Source organism: Salvelinus fontinalis, chromosome 18 (assembly GCF_029448725.1).
Source record: "Salvelinus fontinalis isolate EN_2023a chromosome 18, ASM2944872v1, whole genome shotgun sequence".
Taxonomy (NCBI): domain Eukaryota; kingdom Metazoa; phylum Chordata; class Actinopteri; order Salmoniformes; family Salmonidae; genus Salvelinus; species Salvelinus fontinalis.
The window spans coordinates 5,367,970-5,393,049 of NC_074682.1; positions in this window are offsets into that span (position 1 = coordinate 5,367,970).

The window sequence follows — 25,080 nt, forward strand, 5'->3', positions numbered from 1 at the left end:
AATAGAATGTATATGGCGTATGCTAGTACGGGTAGTCAACGGTGTTTTGAGTGTGGGGATGTTGGCCATAAGCGACATGCTTGCCCGAAAAGGGAGAAGGCAGAGGGAGGGGCGCAGGTGGTCATCGTAACGCCTGGGCCCACTGATGTAGGGAGAGGTGGGCTGACAGTGGTTGAGCAGCCACAATCACCTGTTGCCGAGGAACAAGTTATCCGTGTTGAAGAGCCAGTTCCTCAGACTGGTGAGGAGGTGCCCAGTATGAGTACTGGGGCACAGGAGGGGGTTCATATGGAGTTAATCTCAAAGGTAGTGGAGGAGATGCCCACTACGAGTAATGGAGTACAGGAGGGGGTTCATGTGGAGCTAATCTCACAGGTAGTGGAGGAGATGCCCACTACGAGTAATGGAGTACAGGAGGGGGTTCATGTGGAGCTAGACTCCAAGGGAGTGGAGGAGATGCCCACTACGAGTAATGGAGTACAGGAGGGGTTTCATGTGGAGTTAGGCTCCCAGGTAGTAGAGGAAATGCCCACTACGAGTAATGGGGTACAGGAGGGGGTTCATGTGGAGCTGGGCTCTCATGTAGTGGAGGAGATGCCCACCACGGTTAATGGGGTTCAGGTGGGGCTAGTCTCCCAGGTAGTGGAGGAGATGCCTGGTACGAGTGATGGGGTGCAAGTGGGGAGTGTTGAAAGGGATGTGGTAGAGGGGAGTCAGTGGTCTGTGGCCTCAGCTGAGGAGGATCAGGAGAAGGATATGGATATCTCTTCTGATAGGACAGCAGCTGGTGAGGACTCAATTTATGATCTAGAGGAGGTAAATGGGTTTCTGGATCAGACTTTTGGGAAATCTGTAAAATTGGCAGAATATTTTGATGTTGATAAGTTTGTGAGGTCAGCTGTGATGTTACAGAAGACGGTGGGGTTAGACCAGTTGAGTGAGAAGAAGCGGTTTCGCTTGAGGAAATTTGTTACTGCTGTTACAGCAGCAAAAGGTGGTGGGAAACGTGGTCAGGTTAATAAGAAAAGATTTAAATAATGATGATGATCATGCTTCATAGGGTGTCTTTTTTCTCTTTGGTTTCTCTGTGGTATCTTCTGCTTTTCCTTTCTCTTTTCTATATGGAGGTACTAAGGGTAGGCTCTCTCAATATTCATGGGGGAAGGGACAGAAATAAGAGGGCTTGGGTTTTAGAAGAAATAAAACAGAAAAGGCTTAATGTAGTTTTCCTTCAGGAGACACATAGTGATGAGGATAATGAGGTTGACTGGGGTATGTGGTGGGAGGGGCAGCATATACTCAGTCATGGTACTAATTTCAGTGCTGGGGTGGCCATCTTGTTTTCCTCAGGTTTAGAGGTGACTGTGATATCTACAACAGAGATTGTCAAGGGTCGGGTTTTATTGGTCAAGGTGGATGTTATGGGGTTTTTGTTTGTTTTTTGAATGTTTATGCTCCTAATGAGGGTACCGAGCGTCTTGTTGTGTTTGATAAAATAAAAGAAACCTTAAGACAGTGTGACCAAGAGGGGTGTATGGTTGTAGGGGGGGACTGGAACTGTACTGTGGATTTTACTGTTGATCGCAACGCTGAAGAACCTCACCTGCGGTTAGCCACTTTCCTGTCTGGCTTACTAACTGAGTTAGAGCTTTCTGATGTGTGGAGAGTAAGGAATGCAAAAGTTAGGCAATACACATGGTTGAAAGTGAATGAAGGTCGTGTCAGTGCAGCAAGGTTAGATAGGTTGTACGTATCTGATCAATACTGTAGTAGGGTTGGAAGGTGTGCCATTACTCCTGTGGGTTTCTCTGATCATCACATTATAACTGTTGATATTCACTTGTCCTGTCCACGAAGGTCATCACCTTACTGGTATTTTAATGTTAAATTGTTACATGATGTCAAGTTTTGTGAAAGGTTTTTGTTGTTTTGGGAAAAATGGAGGGTTACAAAGGGGAATTTTGAGTCCTTGAGACAATGGTGGGATGTTGGGAAGGCCCAAATACGAGTATTTTGTCAACAGTATACTGCTTTGTCTCAAATTGAAGTTAAAGAGACTATCAATGCCCTTGAACAGGACATCAAATCAATTGAATTGAAGCTGCTCACTCAGAATGACCCTGGACTAGTCATGAACTTACAGGACAAGAGACATGAACTGAGGTCGTTTCTGCATGAAAGAGTGAAAGGTGCCTTGATTAGGTCTCGTTTCGCTTCCCTCAAGGATATGGATGCTCCTAGTGCCTTTTTTTTTAACCTTGGACAGTCGAAATTACAACGTAAACAGATGGTCTGCCTTCGTCTCCCTGATGGGAAGGTGACCACGGATGACAGTGAAATGCGTCAACATGCCGTGGATTTCTACTCTGCCCTCTATAAGGCGGAGGATTGTGACTCTCTGTGTACTGAACAGTTGTTACGTGGTCTTCCTAAATTGGGACCTGAACAGAGAGTCGCATTGGACTCTGACATTACACTGCAAGAGCTGTCCACAGCAGTTATGCAGCTCTCAACAGGCCGAGCCCCTGGCATTGATGGTTTACCATCTGAGTTCTATAAGCACTTTTGGGGGTCTATTGGGGAGGATTTTTATGAAGTGGTGTGTGAATCTTTTCATGAGGGTTCTCTTCCTGTATCCTGTCAACGTGCGGTGCTTTCACTGTTGCCAAAAAAGGGGGATTTGGCTCTCATAAAAAATTGGAGACCTGTTGCTTTGCTGTGTGCAGAATATAAAATAGTTTCAAAATGTCTTTCAAACAGGTTGAAAGAGTATCTGGGATTGTTGGTCCACAAGGACCAATCCTACTGTGTACCTGATCGCTCAATTGTTGACAACTTGTTTCTGATAAGAGATGTTCTAGACATTTGTAAACTGTCTGATGTAAATGTGGGTTTACTTTCTTTGGATCAGGAGAAGGCTTTTGACCGAGTGGACCACCAGTATTTGTTCAAAACAATGAAAGCCTTTGGGTTTGGGGATGTTTTTTTGTCTTGGATGAATTTACTGTATGCTGGGGCCTCGTGTATGGTGAAGGTGGGGGGTGGTTTGAGTTGCCCCATCCCTGTCCAAAGGGGTATCAGGCAGGGATGCCCAATTTCAGGGCAGTTATATAGTCTGGCGATTGAACCAATGCTTTGTTTTTTAAGAGCGAAGCTTACTGGTTTCTCTGTGCCAGGTGTAATGAAGGGTCCCACGATAGCACTGTCTGCGTATGCAGATGATGTGACAGTTTTTATTACAGGGGCTGAGGATGTTAAGGTTCTCTCAGACGCTTTAATGGTGTATGAGGGGGCCTCCTCAGCTAGAGTCAATTGGGGAAAGAGTGAAGCGCTGTGGGCAGGTCAGCTTCAGATAGGGTCTGCTCCACGGTTACCAGGGGGGCTTCAGTGGGGCAGAGATGGGATGAAGACATTGGGTGTTTTTCTAGGCTCTGATGTCTTCCAGAAAAAGAACTGGGAGGGTGTAGTGGAGAAAGTGTGTGCCAGACTGTCAAGATGGAAATGGGTGCTACCCCAGTTGTCTTATAGGGGAAGGGTACTGGTAGCTAATAATCTTGCTGCCTCTACCCTGTGGCACAGACTAATGATTTTGCAGCCACCAAAGGGTCTGATACAAGAGCTTCAGAGGACCCTTGTCAATTTCTTCTGGTCTGGACAACACTGGATCAAAGCTGCAGCTTTGTACCTGCCACTGCACGAGGGGGGGCAAGGCCTGGTGGACATTTCCTCTAGGATCATGGCTTTCCGGCTTCAAGCAGCCCAGAGACTGTTGTACAGTGACGGTTCTAGCTGGGTCGACACAGCCTACGCACTGATGAGGAGAGCAGGCTGTTTGGGCTTAGACAAGCACCTTTTCCTCTTAAAGCTGGAGGGGGGTGAGTTGAATGGCCTGACTCCATTCTATGAGTCTGTTATGCAGGCTTGGAGGATTCTGGTCAAGTCCCGTAAGGCCGGCACGCTACCAGGGATTTGGCTTTTTGAAGAGCCTCTTTTTTATAACACTGCCATCCAGTCCAGTGCTCTGGGTTCAGCCAGCCTGCGTTCATGCCTGTTAGGTGTCGGGTGCACCAAGCTGGGTCATCTGATGCAGAGCAGGAGCAGATCGTTGGAGGAGCTGGGAGAAAGAGCGGGGATCCGATCATCTCGCCTACTGAGGAAGGTCGTCGCTGAGGTCTGTGACTCCTTGCCAGTTCTTCATCGTCAGTATGTGACTGACATTTCCAATTCTGATCGGTGGAAGGAGAGTCTGGATTATGTGTTCCCTGCACTGATTGTTAGTGCTGCGGTGGGGGCATTTGAGGAGGACGTGGGGATGCTGCTTTCCTTCGATACCCCGGAGCTGGGGGATTTCAAGGAGGTGGGAAAGAAGGCCATGTACAGAATATGTGTAAAGGTGTCCCATGCCTCTTCCCTGGAAGGGGTAAAATCGACGAGGTGGGCGGGTGTGCTTGGTCCAGGTGCTTCCCCAAAAGGCTGTTGGCGATCATTATACAAACTGCCGATTGATAAGAGGACAGCTGACCTCCAATGGAGGATCATACATGGAGCTATAGCCACCAACATGCATCTGGTACACCTGGACCCTACTGTTGGGGAGGGGTGTCCATTCTGTGCAGAGTCTGAAACTCTGGCACACCTGTTTTTACTGTGTCCCAGGTTGGTCGGGATGATTGACCTGATCACTGACTGGTTCTCAACGTTGGGAGAGGTTTTCTCTTCCCAACTGTATATATTTGGGCCAAAGTACAGGTTCAGTCAAAAGGGTGTCGTTGTGTTGCTTAATTTTGTGTTAGGGGCAGTAAAATTAGCGATATGGAAGACCCGAAAGAACAGTATTCGGGGACAAGGGTCTGTGGATGTGGTGGGAATGCTGGAGGGAATGGTGGCAGCGAGACTAAGGGTTGAGTTTGCCTATTATAAACTTGTCAACAATATTGATCTGTTTTTGAGTATATGGGGTATTCAGAGGCTGTTGTGTTTAGTTACTGTGGAGGAGGAGTTGGAGTTGTGTTTTTAATTGATGTGTAACTGGTTTTGTATGAGTATTTATTGTGTGGTGGGCTCCCAGACCCAATAAAGATTATTTCAAACTCAAACTCAGAGGAGTCAGAGGACTACTCTCTCTCTCTCTCTCTCTCTCTCTCTCTCTCTCTCTCTCTCTCTCTCTCTCTCTCTCTCTCTCTCTCTCTCTCTCTCTCTCTCTCTCTCTCTCTCTCTTCTCTCTTCTCTCCTCTCTCCTCTCTCTCCTCTCTCTCCTCTCTCTTCTCTCTCTCAAAGCTCGATCACAAATGCCATATCAATAACCAATCTATGTTTTGAGTCAATTTGATGTTACAGTTGTCCAATCTTATCAGTGGTGCTTTTTGTTATTTTCATCGATGTTGTCATCTGTGTTTTTAGTTGTCATTTCATTTCTGATTACTGCACATTTATGCGTGTTTTCACTTCGATGGTTAAATAAACAGTATCTTTCTCTTTTAGCACTGTTACAATGAAGTGAAGAGCGTACTAAAGCTATGTAAATTATTGGGCCAATAAATAATACACATTTTTCCCTCTCGCTCTTTCTCTCCATCTCTCTCATCATGCTTCATACCTCCTCTCCATGACTGCCAGAGCGTGAAGAAACCACATCACTGTCCCATACATACACATTCTCCTCTCCACTGTTTTTGCATCAAGTTGTTTGACTGTTCACAGCAGATGGTCCGGACACACAACAGTGCTTCAGATGAGAATGTAATGGCAAAGAGGGGGGGGGTAGGGATTGGGGTTGGGAGAGAGAGAGAAGAAAGAGGAAGGGAGAGGAATAGAAAGAGAGGAGGAAAGGGAACGATACAAGGGAGTTGGAGATAGGAGGAGGGTGTGGTTGGGGAGAGGAAGGATGGGGAGGTGGGTGGGGTTGTGGCCCGGAAATTTGGGGAGTAGGGGGACGTCGGGGAGAGGAAGGATGCGGGAGGAGGGCGTGTTGGGGAGAGGTAGGATGGGGGGAGGAGAGTGGTGTTCAGGAGAGAGAGGATGGGGAGGAAGGAGTGTTGAGGATGGAGAGGAAGGCAGTGTTGGCAGGTGGTGATGCTGCTATAGCTGCTGGTAGCCACATACCCTCAGAATACATTTCCTCCTTCCCAGTCTCCTATTTTTCCTCTCATCACGATCAGCGTGGCTCTTCCATTCAATCCCAGTTATGCTAATGATAGTGCAGTGGTTCTTTAACCTCTTATATTAGCTCTATTGATCCAGCGTATCGCTACAAATCATTTTTGCAGATAGCTGCTATCTAATGCACAGAGTGAAGCGTAGAAGGAGCAGACAGCGAAGAGTTCGCAGAACGGGAAGGAAGATGGTAAATGAAAGAGAGGTCGATAACAAGTGTGCGGTTTTCCTACATGTACCCGAAGGAAAGGAAAGTACATTCAAACAGAGGGGTGAAGTGTGGGAAATATAGAGAAGAGAATAGGATGGTGTGTTTGTGGAGTCTGGAGTGTGTGTTTTCAGAGGACAACAAACCAACAAAAGGTTCCCTTAAGAGTCTCGTTAGGTCATTACAAGAGACCATTCTCTTAATGTCAAACTGAACTTAACCTCAAAATGGTTACCATGTTTTCAAAACTATCGAAAATTGATGTTCAATGTTCGAGGGACGTCTCTAAATAGGTTTTTAGGACGTTGTCTGATATTTCTTTGGGGACGAACTTCTTTATGAACTACAATCTGTCTTTTTCCACGGACACTTGCCTTATCCACCTTTTTGACCACATTAACATTAAGCAGGAAAGTCAGAAGGGGAACTATACAGGTATGGTCATGTTAGACTTGCAGAAAGCTTTTGACACTGTGGACCATGATATTCTCCTGATTAAACTGTCACGCATGGGTCTAAATTATGTAGCAGTGAATTGGTTTAGGTCTTATCTGACCAACAGAATAAAACTATGTAATGTTGGTGATCTTCTGTCATAGGCCAAAGAAACATCCTGTGGAGTACCACAGGGATACATTTTAGGGCCTCTCTTGTTTCTTATATACGTTAATGATTTGCCAGATACAGTAAAGTGCAAACTCTTACTTTATGCTAATGATTCAGCCATACTGGTATCAGGGAAGGATACAGTTTACGTAGAGGAAACCCTGAGTAAGGAATTGCATTTTGTTAGAGATTGGTTGTATGACAACAAATCGTCACTACATTTGGGAAAAACTGAATCGATTTTGTTTGGAACAGAACGTAGATTGCTTAGGGCTGACAAGATAACGGTAAACTGTGCAGCCAAGGAGATTGAATCTAAAACAAGTCTATCTTATCTTGGTGTGTCCCTAGATCAAACCCTTTCTGGAGACCTGATTGCTGCTAAAATTCTTTCTAAAATGGCAAACAAATTGAAATGTTTATATCGTAACACTAGATATTTTAACATTAAAGTTAAGAAACTGCTTGTCTCAACCTTGATTCGGTGTCATTTTGATTATTTAAATTTTCTAAAATTTAGCTAGGCAAGTCAGTTAATATGGTCTATATGGTCTATATAATATGGTCAATAACCAACACAGTCACAATACCAGAGCTAGTGTTATGTCTTGTAAAATCCCAAGAGTAAACAGTACTGTAACAAGCACGTTTTTCCATCCATTTTTCCATCCATTTGTCCATGGAATAGACTTCCCTTAGAGATCAAAAAAGTAAAAATAGCTTTAAATAGCAGACAGTTTTTCATTTGGACAAGTTTGTCTAAGTATGAGAAACAATTCCACTGCCCCTTTTTCCCCCTACTGCTGGTCAGGTGTATTTATTTGAATGATCGGTATGATGTGCAATTAACAGATTGTTTTAATGTAAAATGAATATGGTTGATTTTTAAGGTTAGGGAGAAGTGCAGTGAATAGTGCCACTTTTAAGCATGTCAATATAAATGAATGCACTTATGGTTGTTTGTAATTTTGTCTTGTTTTGTGTGTGTTTATGTGTTATTCTTTTTACCATAGAGGACCACTTTGGAAACAAGTCTTTGAATTAATACTTTCAAGTGATGTCCTCTGGGTCCACATTGTGTATTCTGTTGTATATGTCTGTTACCCAAAATCAATTCAATTCAATGTATATGAAACGCTTCAGTCTGGTATTAGACCCCATCATAGCACTGAGACTGCACTCGTGAAGGTGGTAAATTACCTTTTAATGGAGTCAGACCAAGGCTCTGCATCTGTCCTCGTGCTCCTAGACCTTAGTGCTGTTTTTGATACCATTGATCACCACATTCTTTTGGAGAGATTGGAAACCCAAATTGGTCTACATGGACAAGTTCTGGCCTGGTTAATATCTTATCTGTCGGAAAGATATGTTTGTCTCTGTGCATGGTTTGTCCTCTGACACATCAACTGTACATTTCGCTGTTCCTCAAGGTTCCATTTTAGGACCACTATTGTTTTTACTATATATTTTACCTCTTGGTGATGTCATTCGGAAACAGAATGTTAACTTTCACTGCTATGCGGGTGATACACAGCTGTACATTTCGAGGAAACATGGTGAAGCCCCAAAATCGCCCTCCCTGGAAGGCTGAGTTTCAGACATAAGGAAGTGGATGGCGGCAAATGTTCTACTTTTAAACTCGGACAAAACAGAGATGCTAGTTCTAGGTCCCAAGATACAAAGAGATCTTCTGTTGAATCTGACAATTAATCTTGATGGTTGTACAGTCGTTTCAAATAAAACTGTGAAGGACCTCAGCGTTATTCTGGACCCTGATCTCTCTTTTGACGAACATGACGACTGTTTCAAAGACATTTTTTTTCCCATCTACACAACATTGCAAAAATCCAAAACTTTCTGTCCAGAAATGATGCAGAAAAATGAATCCACGCTTTTGTCACTTCTAGATTAGACTACTGCAATGCTCTACTTTCCGGCTACTCGGATAAAGCACTAAATTAACTTCAGTTAGTGCTAAACACGGCTGCTAGAATCTTGACTAGAACCAAAAAATGTGATCATATTATTCCAGTGCTAGCCGCTCTACACTGGCTTCCTGTTAAGGCTAGGGCTGATTTCAAGGTTTTACTGTTAACCTACAAAGCATTACATGGGCTTGCTCCAACCTATCTTTACGATTTGGTCCTGCCGTACATACCTACACGTATGCTACGGCCACAAGACGCAGGCCTCCTTATTGTCCCTAGAATTTCTAAGCAAACAGCTGGAGGCAGGTCTTTCTCCTATAGAGCTCCATTTTTCTGGAATGGTGAGAGACGCAGACTCGATCTCGACCTTTAAGTCTTTATTGAAGACTCATCTCTTCAGTAGGTCCTATGATTGAGTATAGTCTGGCCCAGTGGTGTAAAGGTGAACGGAAAGGCACTGGAGCAATGAACCACCCTTGCTGTCTCGGCCTGGCCGGTTCCCCTCTCTCCACTAGGATTCTCTGCCTCTATCCCTATTATGGGGGCTGTCATTGGCTTACTGGTGCTCTTCCATGCCGTCCCTAGGAGGGGTGAATCACTTTAGTGGGTTGAGTCACTGACATGATCTTCCTGTCCAGGTTGGCGCCCCCCTCGGGTTTGTGACGTGGGGGAGATCTTTATGGGCTGTCTCAGGGTAGTAAGTTGGTGGATTGAAGATATACCTCTAGTGGTGTGGGGGCTGTGCTTTGGCAAAGTGAGTGGGGTTATATCCTGTGTGGTTGGCCCTGTCCGAGGGGTATTGTCGGACGGGGCCACAGTGTCTCCTGACCCCTCCTGTCTCAGCCTCCAGTAATTATGCTGCAGTAGTTTACGTGTCGGGGGGCTAGGGTCAGTCTGTTATATCTGGAGTATTACTCCTGTCTTATCTGGTGTCCTGTGTGAATTTAAGTATGCTCCCTCTAATTCTCACTCACTCTCTTCTCTCGGAGGACCTGAGCCCTAGGACGATGCCTGATGACTCCTTGCTGTCCCCAGTCAACCTGGTCGTGCTGCTGCTCTAGTTTCAACTGTTCTGCCTGCGGCTATGGAACCCTGACCTGTTCACCGGACGTGCTACCTGTCCCAGACCTGCTGTTTTCGACTCTCTCTCTCTACCGCATCTGCTGTCTCTAACTCTGAATGATTGGCTATGAAAAGCCAACATACATTTACTCCTGAGGTGCTGACCTGTTGCACCCTCTACAACCACTGTAATTATTCTTATTTGACCCTGCTGGTCATCTATGAACGTTTGAACATCTTGACCCTGTACTGTTCTAATCTCCACCCGACACATCCAAGAGGTCTGGCCACCCCTCACAGCCTGGTTCCTCTCTAGGTTTCTTCCTAGGTTCCTGCCTTTCTAGGGAGTTTTTCCTAGCCAGCCTGCTTCTACATCTGCATTGCTTGCTGTTTGTGGTTTTAGGCTGGCTTTCTGTACAGCACTTTGTGACCTCTGCTGATGTAAAAAGGACTTTATAAATACATTTGATTGATTGATTTTACACTAAAATGGCATGATCATCATTATCACAATTTCACAGTATTTTTCCAACCTCATAGTGTGGAAATATATATAAAACACTGAAAAACACACGAAAGATCCACTTGAAATCCGATTTTTTTTGAATGTGTGCCAATCCAGCCTCCTTCTATCCACCATGGTCTGCTTTCCATTGACCTCTTATCACATCTATCTCCATCTCTTTCCAGGAGTTCAATCTTATTTTTGTGTCTTTGAAATCTCTACACGAGGTATCATGAAGATATTTATATTTTCAAACTTGTTCTGATAGCCTTTGATACATTCTGGTAAAATAAAGACAATTATATGTGAATTTGCATTCATTAATACATTAATATAAAGGTGTGGAACAGGGTTGTGACCAACAAAAAAACGTGTATCTGTCGCTAGGTCTACCTGCGCTCTCCTGTGCTGTCTAGACTGCCTCGTTAATGATTCATGAACTGTTATCACGTTCTCTTGTATAATTCAACAAGTGTGTCAATAGAAGGACACTCGTGCGATTTAAAAAAGCTTGGCTCTAGATTACACATCTATACATACTTTACATTGTGTGCGAGATCAGACATAATATCGCTATAATCCGAGTGATCATCTTTGGAAGTTGCTTTCATTTCAGCACATCTAACTTGGGAACTTTTCAACTGTATTAAATCATTACTTTTTCCAGTTGCACAAAAGAAAATCCACACCCATCAAAGCAAAGTTATCTTTCTTCTCTTTTTTTTCCCATGATTTAACTGTCGAGGCGGTGCGTTAAATTCCTGACGAAGCGTTAAAGTTCTTATAGATGCAACGGAAAGTCAATGTATTCCATTGAGCCCATTTCAGCCATTACCAGAGTGTTTGACAGGTCATTACAAACGTTTCCTGCGGTCGATACGTTAACGGGGGAAAAAACAAATGGCACAAGACAAGAGTGGGAAAGAGTCCCCAGAGAAATGAAAGCAATCAATCTCGCGAGATTTAAGTGACAAGTGGATTTTCGCACCCCTCAAACACAGGAAATCGATGGCCGAAAAAGAGAGATCCCGAGGTGGGCAGGGCATGCGTGTTGCAAGAATGTGTTCCTACCAAAACAGTTGCTTTATAGTGTTGAACAAGGTGGGTGCTTGTAGGTGTAGAAAGGATTCGGCTGACGTGTGTTTGTTCCTTGTTGTCACTGGATGATTTGAATGACTTGGTTTAGTAGCTCAAGTGTCTGGGTTTGAAATGATAGGCCTCAGGAGACTCAGGCTGACAGAATGAGATTCTGGGTGGGAAACCTCTGGAGGGTTGGGAGAAACAGAGAGAGACACGGGGGAGACGGGGAGAGACAGGGGCAGGTGGGGGAGTGCTGAGCTCCCCCTTCTCAAGTCAGCTTTGAAACATCTGAGCAGCCATAACACGCTGTTGCCCTCTACTGCGACAACACCGCTCAATAGAAAGGTGGCATAGTTTGGCTTCCTAATCTTCTTCATAGTTTAGTCTAGATCAGGGCTCTCCAACCCTATTCCTGGAGCGCTACCGTCCTGTAGATTTTCACTCCAACCCTAATCTAGCGCACCTAATAATTCTAATAATTCTAATTCTAATAATTAGCTGGTTGATAAGCTGAATCAGATGAGGTACAATTTGAGTTGTAGCGAAAACCTACAGGATGGTAACTCTCCAGGAACAGGGTTTGAGAATCTTGGTCTAGATATTAATTGCCTTAAGGGGACAAATACAATTTTATTGAAATTAGGTGAGATTCTGACTTCAATATCAGGAGATGGGCCAAGTAATTAAATTGTCAGAGTTACGTTATACATCTAGACAGGTTACATATTATAGTGGCATAACATCAGAGGAAATTACCACAATCGAGGAAGAAGAGGACATTAATATTTTTCCTCAAAATGTGTTGTTATTCTTGGCGAAAACATTTACTGGCCACAGATTACATTTTGGTTGAGTTGTCAACTAACGTGAAATCTACGTGAAATCAACCAAAAATGTCATGTCATTGGATTTAGGTTAAAAGTAAGGTGAAAAACATGTGAAATTCCCTTACGTTGATGACATTTTGCAAATCGAATTGGTTTTCCATGTTGATTCAACGTCATCACATTGATTTTTGTTGTTGTTGTTGAAATGACGTAGAAACAATGTTGAATCAAGCAGTTTTTTCCCCAGTGGGTTATGTGTCCGTCTGTGTGGGGGGTGATAGAAAATACTTTCCAGTGGAGGAAAATGAATTAGTCAGAAGGGAGCGTCCTTTTGAAAAATTGTCCTGTCATAACTCCAAGCCAAGAGAGCTGTGATACTTGGTAAGAGTTCCTGCACACACACACCCACACACACGGGCATGCACACAGGAACGCAAGAGAAAGAGTTCCTCTGTAATATAATGAGAGAGAGAGAAAGAGAGAGAGAGAGAGAAAGAGAGAGAATGAGAGAGAGAGAACGAGAGAGAGAGACAGAGAGAGAGAGACAGAGAGAGAAAGAGCGAGAGAGAGAGAAAGAGAGAGAGAGAGAGAACGAGAGAGAGAGAACGAGAGAGAGAGACAGAGAGAGAGAGAGACAGAGAGAGAGAGAGAGAGAGAGTAGTCCTCTGACCCATTGGCTTCCTCTATTGGGGTGTTTCTCAACTCGTAAACTTCTCATCAAGCACTCGATGAGTACTCATTTATAAGGGGTTCAACGTTAATTAGATAAGTAATGGATAGCAGTACACTACTCTGGGGAGGAGGGGAGTGGTCTCAGGTTTGGGCAGGTGACCGAGCTGTAGGTGGTGACCTCGTGGGGGTCTTGGGGGATTTGTGTGTGTGTGTGTTTGTATGTGACTGACGGCAATGTTTTCATCTTCTGTCACAACCTGGAGGATTCTGCTGACGTCTGCCGGTATTCACTGACACTAACAAACAACCCCCCCCCCCCCCCCCCACACACACACACACACACCTACCCCTGTCACTCTAGCCAGCCCCTATCCTTCCTGTCCCTCTCGGGGATCTTATCTGGGCTGGTCGCAGTAATCAGGATATATAAATGCATCAGACAGCCCACAATAGAACACACACACACACACACACACACACGCACACACGCACACACGCACACACGCACACACACACCTTGCTCTGCTCTGAGCATTAACATGCCCTTGAAATGAGCAACGAGAGAGAGGAGAGAGGCAGAACGAAGAGGAGGCAGCCACTGTCCTGTCCTCAACCAGCCCAGTACAGAGTTCATTCAACCCTGTCCTCCGCCCCCTCCGTCCCTCTATCCTGTTACCACCTCTCCTCTCTCTTTTAGATGTATGACTTAATATCAAATGGGATCCTGTCTGGGCTGTGCTATTAAGGTTAGAAACACATGTAGGATGGCCCCTCAAGACCAAATCTTACCACCCACACAGTACACAAATTTAACTCCAAGTACTGCAGAAGTAACAATAACAACACAACAACAACCAGAATAGCTTGTTCTCCGTTTAATCTAAAGTCCCTGATTCCATCTGACATGAGCCCTAGTCTCCAAGGTCTCTTGGGTAGCTGGTGACTGACTGGCCTGCTCCCTGCCTGCCTTCCTAAATGAACACATTGGCTTCCCAGACACAGGGTCACCTTCTCTGCCTCCACCCCTATCTCCCTTTTCCCTTTCTCCCTCGTCTCAGCCTCTCATTCACCCCCCGAAACTGTCCTTCTCTGCTAACAGAGCCCGTATGTTGCCTTATTTCGCGAGGACATCGTTTGTGTGTGTGTGTGTGTGTGTGTGTGTGCGTGAGTCCGTGTTGTGTGTGTGTGTGTGTGTGTGTGTGAGTCCGTGTTGTGTGCGTGAGTCCGTGTTGTGTGCGTGTGTTTTTAGGACCTAATGTACTGCACTGGAGGCTGAGAGATACAGATAATGACTTGTTGTCAATCTCCCACCCCTCACTCCTCTGCCCACTCACACCCTCCATCTTTCGCCCTTCCTCCCCATATCCCACTCACTCTCCCCTCCCTCCTCTATCCGAACGAATGATCTGCTCATGAAGCCTTATCATTACATGTAATAACAATCCCTAAAAGCCACAATGGAGGAATGGAGAAGGGGAAGCAGAGATAAGTAAATAGAAATATAAGTTGATTTCTGCCATCTCCGAGTCAAGTCATTAAGCCCAGAACAGCATAGCGTTGCTATACAGTCCCAGTCTCTAAAGCCCAAGATCTCTTAACCATGACACCAAATAATAACTCCCTTGGCGCGCACACACACACACACACACACACACACACACACACACACACACACACACACACACACACACACACACACACACACACACACACACACACACACACACACACACACACACACACACACACACACACACACACACACACACACACACACACACAGCGGTTTCTGACACACACACACACACACAGCCCCTGCTGAATTAAATAAGCTCCATATTTTCCCCATAGCTGACAGTAATGGGCACCACGCTGCTCGCTACTCTACACCGATCCACACTTCTCCCCAGTATACTGATTGGGGTCATGACTTGGGTTATCTTTTTACTGCAGTGACCACAAGTTATGGAGTGAAACTTCAATTACCCGTTGGGCTTAATGCAATTAGTAGCCAGCCACGCAATCAAATACAAAGGCATTGCTAGCGCCCGACCGACCGCATTGCTGCTGCTTGTAGATGAAGAATGAATGTTCAGGTCAGACTGATAACAATAAATACAGAAGAGGGTTTTAAACACAAAAGGAGATCCAACGAAAGCAATTGTGGAGCGTGTGTGAGAGAATGCTATGTTAGTGCTGAAATACCATAGCTACACTATATATACAAAAATACATGAAGACCCCTTCAAATGAGTGGATTTGGCTATGTCAGCCACACCCGTTGCTGACAAGTGTATAAAATTGAGCATACAGCCATGCAATCTCCATAGACAAACATTGGCAGTAGAATGGCCTAACTGAAGAGCTCGGTGACCTTCAATGTGGCAACCGTCATAGGATGCCACCTTTCCAACAAATCAGATCGTCAAATTCCAGCCCTGCTACGTGCTGTCATTGTGAAGTGGAAACATCTAGGAGCAACAATGGCTCAGCCGCAAAGTGGTAGGCCACACAAGGTTACAGAATGGGAGCGCCGAGTGGTGAAGCGTGTAGAGCGTAAAACTCGTCTGTCCTCGGTTGCAACACTCACCACCGAGTTCCAAACTGCCTCTGGAAGCAACGTCAGCACAACAACTGTTCTGGGTGCAGCTTCATGAAATGGGATTCCATGGCTGAGCAGCCGAACACAAGCCTAAGATCCCCATGCTCAATGCCAAGCGTCGGCTGGAGTGGTGTAAAGCTCACCTCCATTGGACTCTGGAGCAGTGGAAACACGTTCTCTGGAGTGATGAATCATGCTTCACCATTTAGCAGTCCTACAGGACGAATCTGGGTTTGACGGATGCCAAGAGAACGCTACCTGCCACAATGCATAGTGTCAACTGTAAAGTTTGGTGGAGGAGGAATAATGGTCTGGGGCTGTTTTTCATGATTTGAGCTAGACCCCTTAGTTCCAGTGATGGGAAATCTTAATGCTAAAGCATACAATTACATTCTAGACGATTCTGTGCTTCCAACTTTGTGGCAACAGTTTGGTGAAGGCCCTTTTCTGCTTCAGCATGACAATGCCCGGTGCACAAAGCGAGGTCCATACAGAAATGGTTTGTCGAGATCGGTATGGAAGAACTTGACTGGCCTGCACAGAGCCCTGACCTCAACCCCATCGAACACCTTTGGGATGAATTCGAACGCCGACTGCAAACCAGACCTAATCACCCAACATCAGTGGCTGACCTCGCTAATGCTCTCGTGGCTGAATGGAAGCAAGTCCCTGCAGCAATGTTCCAACATCTAGTGGTAAGCCTTCCCAGAAGAGTGGAAGCTGTTGTAGCAGCAACGGTGGGACCAACTCCATGAGATGTTCAACAAGCAAGTGTCCACATTCTGTTGGTCATGTGGTGTATATAGCAGTGTTATTAAAGTAGAGGATACTATCTCTATCAGGATAAATGCTAGGGGCCACTATCAATACCCTGTATCTGAGTTAGTCTTCTCGTTATGGAGTGTTTTCAAGGGCAGATATCTAGCTATGCCCGAAGTACAAGTGCTGTCCTACCATGCAAGCAGAGCAGAAAAGGCGAGTAGTGTCACTACAACTGTAGCTGGGTTAGAGAATATCTCAGCAACATGTTACATTTTTTCTGTATCCATATCAGTGCCCGTGCAGGAACACATGGTTGCTTCAAAGTCAAGGTAGATTGAGTAAGCATCATACATCATACATGATTTTAGGATAAAAATTGTGTTCTGAAAAGGTAGCTAGCAGACCGACGAGCAGGTAGGCAGGCAGGCAGAGAAACAGACAGCCAGAAAAGACATATTGTCTGGTCTCTCTAGCTGGTATGAACTTTAACCATGTTCACTATCAGCACTTGACCTTAATTTGATCTAATTAATGAGGTGATTATTTGCTTGATTGATCCTGTAAATCAATAAAGGAGTTTAACGTCAGAAACCCTTGGGACGAAATGGGAATCCTTAAATCGAAGGACCTGAAATTTCAAAGCAAGCCGTTGTTCATTTCTAATACACATATACATGTAGATGCACTTGAGCACACACCATCAACTATTTCATATCATGATAGTCCATGCACATGTGTGTGGGTGTGTGTGCATTCAACCTCTCTTGCTCATTCTCCCTTACAACCCTCTCTCCACTCCTTCCCACCAGACACCACCCAGAAAAACAGTTGGAATGATTCACGGATCAAATCAACATCCAATCAAATCAAGTTCTTCATCAAATCAAATCTGACTTGACTTCTCACATGCTTTGTGAACAACAGGTGTAGACTAACAGTGAAAAGCTTACGGCCCTTCCCAACATTGCAGAGAAAAAAAACAGAACAATTCTAGAAAAAGAATAACACTAGGAATAAACAACTTGGCTATATACACGGGTACCAGTACCGAGTCGATGTGCAGGGGTACGAAGTAATTGAGGTAGATATTTACATATAGGTAGGGGTAAAAGTGACTAGGCGACAGGATAGATAATAAGCAGTAGCAGCAGAGTATGATGAGTCAAAAGCGTTAATGCAAAAGGGGGTCAATGCAGATAGTCAGGGTAGCTATTTGGTTAACTATTTATTTTGGCTTTGGGGTAGAAACTGTTCAGGGTCCTGTTGGTTCCAGACTTGGTGCATCGGTACTGCTTGCCGTGCGGTATCAGAGAAAACATTCTATGACTTGGGTTGCTAGATTCTTTGGCAATTTTTATGGCCTTCCTCTGACACCGCCTGGTATAGAGGTCCTGGATGGCAGAGAGCTTGGACCCAGTTATGTACATGGACCATACTCATTACCCTCTGTAACGCCTTGCGGTCAAATGCCAAATCTTTTCAGCCTCCTGAGGGGGAATAGGTGTTGTTGTGCCCTCTTCACGACTGTGTTGGGGTGTGTGGACCATGTTTAATTCCTTAGTGATGTTGACACCGAGGAACGTGAAGCTCTCGACTCGCTACACTTATTTTATTATTATTATTTTATTACCCCCTTTTTCTCCCCTAATTCTATCTTGTCTCATTGCTGCAACTCCCCAACGAGCTCGGGAGAGGCGAAGGTCGAGTCGTGCGTCCTCCGAAACATGACCCGCCAAACCGCGCTTCTTAACACCCGCCCGCTTAATCCGGAAGCCAGCTGCACCTATGTGTTGGAGGAGACATCATTCAACTGTCAGCCTGCAGGCACCCGGCCCGCCACAAGGAGTTGCTAGAGCGCAATGAGCCAAGTAAAGCCCCACCGGCCAAACCCTCCCCTCACCCAGACGCTGCTGCTCCAATTGTGCGCCGCCCTATGGGACTCCCGGTCAATACTGATTGTGACACAGCCCGGGATCGAACCCGGGTCTGTAGTGACACCTCAAGCACTGCTATGTCGACCCGCTTACCTTCACTCCCCTTGATTGGGTCACGCTCTGCCCCCCTGTTTCCTGTAGTCCACGATCAGCTCCTTTGTCCTGCTTACGTTGAGGGAAAGGTTGTTGAGGATATTACAGGGGGCATGCTCTCTCTATACGCTTTCTGTCTTGTGTTTTCTGTCTTCTATGTATCTGAGGTGTGTGTATAGATATATAGTGGCGTTTGGGTAAATATTCCCCTGACCGTTTCATAACAATAATCAGAGTGGGATCGGCTAGCACTGACGGGATGAATTCGAGCACAGGGCCTCGCCTCGCCTCATTAGGAGAGAGAGGAGAGAGAGAGAGAGAGAGAGAGGAGAGAGAGGAGAGAGAGGAGAGAGAGGAGAGAGAGGAGAGAGAGGAGAGAGAGAGAGAGAGAGAGAGAGAGAGAGAGAGAGAGAGAGAGAGAGAGAGCAGCCAGGAGCTACAGGACAAAATTTGAATTGCCTCGCCGGTTGGCGGTGCAGGGATCTGGGAGAGGAGAGGAGTGGAGTGGAGGGGCCGCCATCTTCACTGTAGGTGTTAATGGTTGCTGTCTGTAATCAGATTCGGTATCCCCTCATTGTCTTACATCACGTAGCACGTCCTTTCTGCCTGCACTGATCTGTCTCGTATCTCACAAAGGGTCGTGGCGTAGATAAAAAAGTAGTCCGCTACAGTGGGCTGCCGCAACGTTCGAAAATATTAGCTAAGTGACATCGTCTGCTGAACACCGTTTTTTTTGTTGAGGAAGTCTTAGTCGCCACATTTTACATCAAGCTAAGGATTATTGTGCTTCAATGAGCAATATTTCGGAAGTTTGACTATGGGCACGAAAACTAGCATAAATGTGTCCAGCAGCTTTTACATTTAATTGTTTTAACCTTTATTTAACTAGGCAAGTCAGTTAAGAACAAACACCACCCTATGGGACTCCCAATCACGGCCGGATGTGATACAGCCTGGATTTGAACCAGGGACTGTAGTGACACCTCTTGCACTGAGATGCAGTGCCTTAGACCGTTGTGCCAATCAGGAGCCCAGCTGAGCCAGTCACTGAAATCATCTTTGACTGAAACGATGTTGCTGACCAACCAACGACCTACTTAGCTAATGCTGCACATGCAAAGTTGAATCTTCCAACAAAAGCAAGCTACTATAGCTAGTAGATCGGAGCCTTTAAAACATTTTTTTGCCTAAAATGACATACCCAAATCTAAATGCCTGGAGCTCAGGACCTGAAGCAAGGATATGCATATTCTTGATAACATTTGAAAGGAAACACTTTGAAGTTTGTGGAAATGTGAAATTATTGTAGGAGAGTATACCACATTAGATCTGGTAAAAGAGAATACAAAAACGACATGCTATTCCATCATCTTTGAAATGCAAGAGAAAGGCCATAATATAATATTGCAGTTTAGCTGCAATTTAGATTTTGGCCAATAGATGGCAGCAGTGTGTGTGCAAAGTTTCAGATTGATCCAGTGGAGCATTGCAATACTGCACAGTATTTTGTATGCCCAAGTCTGCCCAAATGTGCCGAATTTATCAATTGATACATTTTCACGTACATATCTATAGAGAACATACAAAAATTCTATGGTAATACAATATTTTTGTTTACACACTCCCAGGAATGTCATACATGATGGATCATTAGCTTATACACTAACTTTCACACATCTAGATGGCCGGGCGGGGTGGGTGTCGAGCCAGAGACAGCAGGGGTTCAAACTGTAGAACCAAGTTCCTACATTTGAATATAAAATAGATTTGATCAAACAAAACTATACTACATTTTATCTCTGGGACCCTCAAGATGACAAATCAGAACAAGATTACTGAATGTAAGAACATTATTTACCTTCAGAGGTGAATGTACTTAACCAGTTGCCGTGATAAAAAGGTTTTGTTGTTGTGCACTCTCCTCAAACAATAGCATGGTATTTTTTCACTGTAAATTGGACAGTGCAGTTAGATTAACAATCATTTAAGCTTTCTGCCCATATAAGACATATGTCCTGAAAGGTTTACTGATACTTACAATGTCATTCTAGTCACATTAGCGCACGTTAGCATCAACCGTCCTGGAAAAGGGACACCGATCCCGTAGAGGAGGGCTACATGTCTACAACTTCAAGGTCATTTAAACAGGCTAAGCAAGCTTTTTATGTCAGTGAAGGAAGAGCTAGCAGACTAGCTAGTTATGTCCGTAAGCTAGCTAGCTACAACAGTTAGCTACACAGCTGATCAAGTCCCTGCACTGGCGACCAACGTCCTTGCACAGAATCTGTACAGGAGATAGCCGCCCGTTCCTTTTTTATTTTCCCACAATAGCAAACTATTAAATCACGGTCACAACGTTCGTATTCATTTTGCTAGCTAGTTATTCTGCCTATTTCATGGAGAATCAAATGAGAGTGCAGTGACATCAGAAATCAGGAACTAGGTGTTCTCAATATGCTCAACATTAATATTTGAATGTGAGTTCCACGACCTACAAGACAGATCATTTGAGGGACGAGCGTCGCGGAGGAGTGGCACCATCTGATGTGAGACAATGCTCTTTCCTCCTCTCCCCACCCTGCCGCCGCTCTGCCTGCCAGTAGGGCGGGGAGAGGAGACGGGGAGAGTGTGTGTTCAAGCATTCTACTGATACAATAGGTTAAGCTGACAGGCTCATATATTACCAGGCCTACTGTTCGTCCAGCCTTGGGCCTGGTTTAAGCTACAACACTATCTCCATGTGAAGGGAAGACTGCTGGATTTGCCCTATGCAGAGGACGTGCTCTGCGTGCAGACTAGACCAGCTCCCTCCCTGATGAGACTACAGGGGTGCATCCAAAATGGCACCATATGCCCATAGGCCCTGGTCAAAAGTAGTGCACTATATAGGGAATGAGCTGCCATTTCAAATGCAGTACTTTTGATGTGGAGCATAGACCAGCTCCTTCTCTCCTCCGAGACCAGCCCAGGTATTCTTCACTGAATTATCTCTCCTTGATAACTGGGGATTCTAATGAAAGACGGGATTAGGATTCTACCTTAATCACCTTATTGGAAATGAACTACATTCCATTTTGACTGACAGGACAGAACGGTCCGCCGTTCAGAGATGCTGCTCTGCTGTTCTACTGAGATCACGGCCATGTTAGAGTGCCCACGTCTTTCCTTCTCTCCTTTTGCTCACGTTTTGGAAACAACAGCAGTCCATTCTTGTCCGCAGACACTGTTGTCGGCCTATTCTGATGTGGAGTTTAAAGTGTTTTTATTAGAAGAGATTGTGGACAAGCTCTCTACGATGGGCCTTAAGTATTCAGACCCTTTCTCAGTACTTTGTTGAGGCGCCTTTGAGGCAGTCTTCTTGGGTATGACGCTACAAGCTTGGCACGCCTGTATTTGGGGAGTTTCTCCCATTCTTCTCTGCAGATCCTCTCAACATTTACATTTTTTACATTTAGGTCATTTAGCAGACGCTCTTATCCAGAGCGACTTACAAATTGGTGCATTCACCTTATGACATCCAGTGGAACAGCCACTTTACAATAGTGCTTCAAAATCTTTTAAGGGGGGGGGGGGGGGTCAGAAGGATTGCTTTATCCTATCCTAGGTATTCCTTAAAGAGGTGGGGTTTCAGGTGTCTCCGGAAGGTGGTGATTGACTCCGCTGTCCTGGCGTCGTGAGGGAGTTTGTTCCACCATTGGGGTGCCAGCTCTATCAGGTTGGATGGGCAGAGTCGCTGCACAGCTATTTTCAGGTCTCTCCAGAGATGTTCGATTGGGTTCAAGTCCGGGCTCTAGCTGGGTCACTCAAGGAAATTCAGAGACTTGTCCTGAAGCCACTCCTGCGTTGCCTTGGCTGTGTGCTTAAGGTCATTGTCTTGTTGCAAGATGATCCTTCGCACCAGTCTGAGGTCCTGAGCACTATGGAGCAGGTTTTCATCAAGGATCCCTCTGTACTCCATTCATCTTTCCCTCAATCCTGACTAGTCTCCCAGTACCTGCAGCAGAAAAACATGCCCACAGCATGATGCGTCAACCAGCATGCTCCACCGTAGGGATGGTGCCAGGTTTCCTCCAGATGTGATGTTTGGCATTCATCCCAAAGAGTTCAATCTTGGTTTAATCAGACCAGAGAATCTTGTTTCTCATGGTCTGAGAGTCCTTTAGGTGCCTTTGTCAAATTCCAAGCAGCCTGTCATGTGCTTTTTACTAAGGAGTGGCTTCCGTCTGGCCCCTCTACAATAAAGGCATGATTGGTGGAGTGCTGCAGAGATGGTTGTTCTTCTGGAAGGTTCTCCCATCTCCACAGAGGAACTCTGGAGCTTGGACAATCCAAAGCCCATCTCCCCAGACTGCTCAGTTTGGCTGGGCGGCCAGCTCTAGGAAGAGTCTTGGTGGTTCCAAACTTCTTCCATTTAAGAACGATGGAGGCCAATGTTTTCGTGGGGACCTTCAATGCTGCAGAAATGTTTTGGTACCCTTCCCCAGATCTGTGCCTCGACACAATCCTGTCTCAGAGCGCAACAGACAATTCCTTGGACCTCATGGCTTGGTTTTTGCTCTGACATGCACTGTCAGCTGTGGGACTAAAAACATGTTTTTTCTTTGTCATTATTGGGTATTGTGTGTAGATTGATGAGGAAAACAAGCTATTTAATCCATTTTAGAATAAGGCTGTAACGTGTGGAACAAGTCAAGGGGTCTGAATACTTTCCGAATGCTCTGTATGTAGTGTGTGTATCACTCTCTGGGTCACTCTTTCCCCAGGTTGTCTAGGCAGTCCTGACCTTTTTCAGAGCACCAATTTAGACCACTTGGGTTTTTGGAACCAGAGAGCTATTCGATCCCGACGGCTTGCTGTCATCGTGTTCTGAGTTTGGATGCTTTCTAGTGACATCTTAACCAAGTCTGCCTGCACTCGCTACTGTGAGGACGATGAAGGTTGGCCCAGCAGGGGAGGACAGAGGTAAGAGAGAGAAGAGCGGGGAGGGAGGAGTAAGAATAGTGTTGGTGGAAATTCTACCTTTAACTAAAAACGAGGCGAGGCAAAGTCAACAATCAATCAAGGTATTACTTTTATTCAAAACGTATTACAATAAGGAGGCTGGTCGGCCCACCCACGCAGGTGCGATGGAGTGAGAGCCTCCTGCACACAGAGTACAGGAGCATTTATATAGTCAAGCTACCCCATGCAGGCATCTGCAAAACACGCGATCCTATGTATGTGTATGTGTGTGTGGGGGGAGGGGGGGACAACTGCCTCAAAAGGTTATCTCAGTCTGTCACAACTGAGTGAGGGCGATAGGGGCCAGAATGACAGGAAGTCGCTCCAGACATACCTCCTCTAACAGTAGCTCAACGGTTCCCCCAAGTTGGGCAAGCAAGCGCCTTTGACTGTCGTCCCAGATGATGTATGGTCGTACTGGTCACACACACACAAACACACACACACAAAACATGAATATTTTGCCCAGAAACAGGCTCCAAAACAGAACAAGAGCTCTGTTACTGGTGTGCAGGATATAACCTTTACTCTGTGTCCAGTTAACTTAAGAGGAACTAGTCAGTTTCTGTCAAGTCTTGGCTGAGTTCCCAGACATCACGGGGTCATTCTACACACACAGAACAGTTTGAACAGGCCTCTATTAATGCGCAATATCAAGCCCAATGCCTAGGCCTAAATAATTATATTTTAGTACACAAGCATTGGTAAGGTTTAACAGAAATTGTCCTCACAGTAGCGAGAGAAAGAGAGAATAAAGGAAAGGTCTCAGCAGGAGAGGACAGAGGTGAGAAGGAGAGAGGAGAGTGGGAGAAGGAGAGAGGTGATAAGGGAGGAGGAGAGGAATGGAGAGAGCGAAGGAGAGGGATGGAGATGAGAGGGAGGCAGACCATGGAGTAACTCTATTTTGTCTTTACAAGGTCTCTACTGCCAGAGTAAAACCTTTGGATGGTAACATTATGTCCTATGGGACAGAATGAAAAATAATTAAGGAAATATATCTAGACTAATATTCAGAATAGCTTTGCTATGGCTAGCCAACCTATCGGCTAGGCTGTGAGGAAAGTTATTGACCCCTAGTTTGACAATGGTTTAAATGTACATTGTCGATGCTAGCCAGCCAGAGAACCACAATCCTGTTATTTCTGTACCTACCTCAACGTCAATGAATCAGACGGTATTCAGAGAAAAAGTATAACCGAGACACTGCAATTATTATTTCCATCTCATCATCGTTCAAATGAAAGATATACAAATCTATGAACGAAACAATCAAATATGAAATACCCCTAGAGCTCACGCTTCTTCGACAGTTCACTACTCCTCCTCTCCTCGCTTTCCTCAAAGCACTTGTTGTGTCGCCTGCTTGGCTGCCTCGACTCGCCGCTATTAGTATTATTGCGGCGTGGAGAAGGGGGGGGGGGGGGGGGGGGAAACAACAACTGTCATATATGCAAAATAACTCGGAAACGGAAAGAAGAACAAGCCAAGGAAGATTAGAATACAAAAGTTGACATCTCAATATATACTGGCCACCTAATGGGCCCTTTATCTCAATTAGCCCCAGATATAGTGGGTTCTCATGTTTTCGCGCTACCACCATCAATCTTACCGGCGTTGTCCCTGTAACAAAAGGGAGGAAAGCAAATT